Genomic DNA, 6,603 nt, shown 5'->3' on the forward strand with positions numbered 1-6,603 from the left:
GGGACAACTAGCCCTTAATTTCTATTAGCCAGTAACATATATACATAAACAGAGCCGTTTGTCGCACCCGGCCGTGTTAAAAATAAACGGCAATATATGCGACGAATTGGAAGTTACCTCCGGTCATGATTTATTTGAGTTATATTCCACACTAAAGGATACTTTTATTAGAAGTTGTCAAAAACAAATAACATTACAGCATTGCGAAGTTAGTGAAATTGCGGTAATATTCTAGTGAGAGGCGGTCTCCCTTAAAGATGGGTACAGTTCGAGCTGTCTCCAATCACTGTCTAGTTGTGAAGTCAGCAAAGAAGTGCGAAAAATAATAACAAAAAATTTAGCAAGAGGTAAAGCATAGCGTCGTAGGGATACGTTAGGGGTATTGTCAGGACTACACGATGTTTTGGTTTTGAAATTTAGTAACATAGATACCACACCAGTATAAAAAATGAAGGGTGCATCTGCACGTGTGAAAAGACTGTCGTGTTACATGCGCAGTTCGAAACGGAAGTGTTAAACAAGCTCTGGAAGAGAAATGAGATGTGTCTGAAGAAAACAAAATTCAATAAGGTTGTTCACAGAACTGCATATACAATATTAATAACGCTCAAACAAACAATACGGCACAAAAGACAGTGCAGCTAGTTAGCGTATAATGCAGGTATAAACTGGGAAGCGGTGATCAAAAGCAGAGGTGCACGTACCGCAAACAAAGTAGCTATAGTCATTTGTCAGGCGGGGCTGGAGTTCTGTTGCAAATTGTGCACTGCTGCAAATTATGTGCAGATCTAATTAATCATGCGCGCGCGCACACACACACACTCAAGGAATGAGACAAGAATGCATGAAACATGGAAACCGCAAGTTATATACAGATGGAGAGTGCGAGACTTGAAAGCAGACAACAATGCAGAAATCGGTAACACGTTATGTTAATTTAATTTAATTCTGGAGTTTTACGAGGCAAAAGCACGGTCTGATTGTGAGGCACGTTAAAGTGAGGGATCCCGGATCAATTTGGAACACCTGGGGTTCTTTAACACGTACCCTAAGCAAGTGCACTAGTTTTTTTCTTAATCTTTTTTTTTCGCGCTGTCATCGAAATGCCGGCGCCTTGCACTGGTTAGGATTATACCCCGCGATCTTGCGCTTAGCAGTGCAACGTCATAGCCACTGAGCCACCATGGCGGGTAACATATACGAATGAGTAGTAGTCAAGTAGATACACTATTTCCTCGCCCTCATACATGCCTGATACACAGACTGCGATTAGGCGTCGCCTTCACGCGCAAATATTTGCACATTATTGGACGGACTAACTCCCCGGACTGTTCAGTGTGTGGCGCTGTAGAGACTATAGAACGTTTGCTCGTGGTGTGCCCTGAGTATGCGCGCGAAAGACTGACAATGGCAGATACCTTGAGACATTTACACATTGGACCACTGTCGGAGGACCTCTTGCTGGGCGCATGGCCACAGAGTTGGCAGACGACAGAGACAATGCGCGTGCTCTTTCACGTTTCCTAGGTGACACGGGCCTGGACTCACGCTTGTGATACCAGTTGTGTAATGCGTCCTTCACCTCGTTCCTCCCATTATCATCCCCCATTGTGACACTTTTTCTTCCCCTCTTCCCCTTCCCTTACGTAGAGTAGCAGGCCAGATGCTCCATTATCCGGCCGACGTCTCCACATTTTCCAGTCATTAAAATACTTCTTCTATTTACAGTGCCGTTAACCACGCGCTGCATGCACCTATAATGTGATGTCAATGGTTCCTATCTAAACATAAAATCAAGAAAAACGCTTCATATTGGCCACCCTCATAACAGTTGTGCCCCTGATCAACTTGAGGCGCTTAATGTTTTTCTATTTTCTCTCCGAGATTCCTACTCGAGCGCCGAGACTCGCGGATAACCGTTCGTGGGCGAGCCCTCGGGATCTGTCGCGCAGAAGCAAAAGCGATGCAGGCGAAGCGCATGTCGTTGACAACGGTACAGACCAGCTGCAACGACGTGAGCTAGCTAGCCGACACGCAGAAACGTACACTCGAACAGCATGCAGGATAATGGTGTCCCCAGACGAACCTCCAGAGCCCACCCAGCACGCAGAACAACACACCCCAGGCAGGCGATGCCAGGTTGTGCACATTGGTACGGATCGACTGCGTGCAGCCATGCGCGTGCACTCGGCGCGAGCTCGCATGGAGACAGATGAGCAGGTGGCTCAGCTCGAGGCGACGCGCGCGCTATTATCCTACGCGGCCTGCGCGGCACAGCCCAGCCGGTGCCGACACTTCCCCCCGTCCTCTTGTAGACCGGCGCTTGCTTTACGCGCGCGCACGTGACATTTGAAGGCGCGGGAATTTTGAAATAAAGGAATGCGCAGAACACGACGGGGCCGCACATGCAGCCACTCGATGCGTCCATATGGAGAACTTCGTTTTAGGTTCAACTGGGCAACTAAAGCATTGCACGTCGGGCGCTTGCAGGGTAGCCTTCGGGAAAAATCGAGATAAGGGACGCCGCGATAGTTCCCGTGGTTTATATCACATATGGTGAGCAGATGCGCGCTAGGTAAAAGTTGTCGACGCCTCCTTTGGTGGTCCAGGTTCCGGGGGTTCCTCCTCATCCTTTCGTGCGCGCTCTTCCACCTTAAAAGTAAAAGACCGCTGAAATAAAGGTCACTTGAATCCCCGTCAACGATCGAGGTGTGCGTATGGTCTTACTCTGCTTTTTCTCGTTTATCTCTCGTTCCTAGCGATTTATAATATATTTTGTTGTGTTAAAAAGCCCACTCGGCTCTCTTCGATCTGTCAGCGGTGTAAGTGCTATTGAGGATTGTTTGTGAGCAACTTCCACGCAATTAAGATGAGTTCTCCGCGAGCGAAGCGGTACAGACGCTACCTAGAGCCTGAGCGATCGCGCTATGTTCCTCGACAAACACGTCACAATCAACGCGTGAGGCAGGGCGATGCGGCGCACGCTGACGGCGTCAGCGAAAGCTCGTCGGCCAGCGACGAACGCCGGCCGGACTCGCCAACCTGCTCGGATCAATCTACGGTGGCTGATGTCGATCAACTGGGCGAAGATTTTTCAGATTGCGAAGAAGCTGACGACATCCCGCAAGAACGCGTTGACTTACGAGCAGAAGCTGCTGCTTGCGAAGGAGAGGCTGGAAATGAGGGTGAATATGTGGAATGCGGCAACCGCGACGAAGAACAGGCTGACGATTTCGAGGATCAACGAGCTGACAACAGCGGCGATGGAGAAACTGAGGGCCCCGAAGAACAAGCTAATGACCGCGACGGAGAGGAAGGTGACGACTGTGAATTTAGTGGCGACTTTCTCGAGGAACAAGCTAATGACCGCGACGGAGAGGAAGATGATGACTGGGAATTTAGTGGCGACTTTCTCGAAGCTGATGACCGCGACGTAGAGGAAGATAACTGCGAGTTTAGTGACGACGTTCTCGACGAACAAGCTGATGACCGCGACGAAGAGGAAGGTGACGACTGCGATTTTAGTGGCGACTTTCTCGAAGAACAAGCTGATGACTGCGACGAAGAGGAAGATGATTGCGAATTTAGTGGTGACTTTCCCGATGAAAGCGACGACTCGACAACCGATGACGTAGACGACGATGACGTGAGGCAGTTCTTCGAGAAGTGTGAGAAAGAAACCTTGCCTAATCAGGCCATTAACAAAGCCCAGGCAATGTTGCTTATTATGGCCTATGTTTTATACGCTGGACTGACATGGTCACAAGTGGATGGACTGCTGAAGCTTGTTAATACCCTCTGTGGGACCGAAGTGGTGCCTGAAACAAAGTACCTCTTTAGGAAAATGTGGCAAAACAGAATGAAGTCGCTTGGTGTGCACTTCTTCTGCCAGCGTTGTTATGGCTACCTTGGATCCCAAAATCTCAAGGACAGATCAAGCAATTTCACTTGTAGCCAGTGTAGAGTGACGCGAACTGTAAGCTGGCTGCTCTTGAAAGGCAGCTTTTTTTTGGTCTTTGACTTGAAGAAACAACTGCTCAGTGTGCTCTCGCAAGCCTCAACAGAACTGTTTCAACGATTAAAATCAGGAGCATCTACAGTATATGGGATGTATTCTGATATTACTGATGGGCGCCTGTACCGCAGCATCAGGGAACGAGTGAATGCAGAGTGGTGTGACATCACCGTGACTATCAACACTGACGGATCACCAGTGTTTAAGTCCAGCAAGTACAGTGTGTGGCCCATTCAAATTTTGGTCAACGAACTGCCATTTAACATTCGCTTCTGCAACATTGTTGTTGGAGCACTGTGGTTTGCGAAGTGCCACCCTCCAGCGCACCTGTTCATGCTGACTTTTGTGAAAGTGTTCAACAACATGAACACGATTTCTTGGCAACATGCTGGAGAAAGAATTAATTCAAAAGTCTTTGTGACATGCTGCTGCGTTGACTCACCAGCAAGAGCTTCACTGTTAAATATGAAGCAGTTCAACGGCTTTTATGGCTGCTCATGGTGCTTGGAAAAAGGAACTGCTGTGGAACGTAAGTTGAATGTTTGTCTTGTGATACCAGTACTCAGACGTTGCAGTTGTGTCCCTGAACAATGTTTTGCTACTGTTATAGTTTATTTACAAAGCCTCACAACTCTGCACAGTGTCCTTCAGTGCTGCAAATAATAGTTAAAATGAACAGTCCAGATTTGATAGAGGGAAGAATTAGTGCGTAATGTATGTTTCATTGCCCAAAGTACATCTATTATGTACCATAACTAGCTTTTACATGCTTCGTTCTGTCTGTATTTCATGCGAACACTATATAGAAACGAGAAAGGACCATTACAGGCTAAGTGTTAACCTCTAGCTCTGTTCAAATGAATGAGTTTGCTCGCATTCATTTAAACAGACGTGATAAGTCACATAATTATGATATAGACCGTGTGCTCAGGTACACATTGTTACTGATGTAAGGTACATAAGTCCAATAGGTGTCACATAAGCTCCATAGATCATGGTCGCCATTTAATTGCACTATCAGTCTCATGTGTTGCTGGGATGTTGTTGTGCTTAGCAGGCTGCAGTACTTCAAAAGTTAGCTTTGCAGTGATCTCGTCAGAAAAGATATACACATCTGTTTGCAAACTAATATGAAACATTGGTACATTTGGCATCCAAAAGTGAATAATGTACCCTAAGTCATAATGACAATGCAGGAATTGGAAGCTGGGGTTCATAATGCAGATGTTTATATTTATTTAATTCTTTCTTTCTTCCACACAGACTATAAAAGGCTTACTATAAGTTGTTGAAACTGCTTGAGCAGCAACCTTTTCCACTTCATCACGTCATGCACAAGCTCATTCGCTTGTGTTACAATCACAGTGCGAACCTGATGTGTTTAATGCATGTAACGGTAATAAGAAAATGAGTCTGTTTCACTATTCAGTGGTACACCTTGGCTACAGCATGGTATTAGATGCCTATGCACACTTTGCCCTATAGAGTTTCTTACTATTGTTACTGAGGGAACTCTGGTGCTGCGACCGTTCAGCTGGCATGAATATCATGGTTAATACATGAATTTGTCTGATTTTCAGGCTTGCAGATTCAAACATTCTTATGGCTTTATTTACTGCACTTTATCTGCCTTTAGCGACCTAAATTTCGAAGCAATACTACCTTTCTAAATGCAGAATGCAATATGACTCGGTGCATGCATGCGGAATTATTGCGACTTGATGCATAAGTACAACACAATATTTTGTTGTAAGTGGCGATCAACTTGTTAAGTCACAAATTCATATGAAGCCAGGAAAACAAAGCTTAGACCAATCCATGTACAAACCATCATTCCCATGTTGGATGAAGCGCCGTGCTTGCTGTGACCATAGACATTAGTGCCAGAGCTTCCTCTATTAATTTCTGTAGGAAACTCTATGCCTTGCCCAGACCTGCCGTGGTAGAGCAGTGGCAATGTCATTCTCTTGCTGAGCTCAAGGTCGCAAGTTAAATTACAACAGCAGCGGCCACAATTTCGCTGAGGGAAAATGCAAAAACGCTCATGTTTTGGGGGACAAATAATTCCAGGTGGTCGAGATTAATCCAGAGTCTTCCACTATGCCGTGCCTCATATCAAATCATTGTTTCAACATGTAAAACCCCCAAATTTTTCCACTTTCACCTTGAACAGCTCAAGTTCAGTGTATTATGTGTGGCGATAGCATTGTCCTCTTGCTGTCAATATATACAGGGATCAAGTCTTACCTTCAATAAGTGTGCATGCTTCGAAAAGGTGCAGAGTGGTTGATGTTATTTATTTATTTATTTAGTTATTTATTTATTTATTGAGTGCTGCTAGCCTGCATTCCAGGCCTTAAGCAGGAGTGGGTTTTACAGAATCTGACTCGGTACATTTGAATAACAAAAGAATTCACTTACAAAGACATATCTGGACAGTACAAACCAAGAAATGCGATTGACTTGTCAGGCACAGCATTCAGTACGATAACATATTTCGAGCATTCAGAAAGAAAGAGAAAGAAAGGAAAAAATTGTCTAAATCACTCGAAGAAACATTGACAAGTCACCATGGTCGAGAAAAGAAT

This window comes from Dermacentor variabilis, unplaced genomic scaffold (assembly GCF_050947875.1).
Source record: "Dermacentor variabilis isolate Ectoservices unplaced genomic scaffold, ASM5094787v1 scaffold_107, whole genome shotgun sequence".
NCBI classification, from domain to species: domain Eukaryota; kingdom Metazoa; phylum Arthropoda; class Arachnida; order Ixodida; family Ixodidae; genus Dermacentor; species Dermacentor variabilis.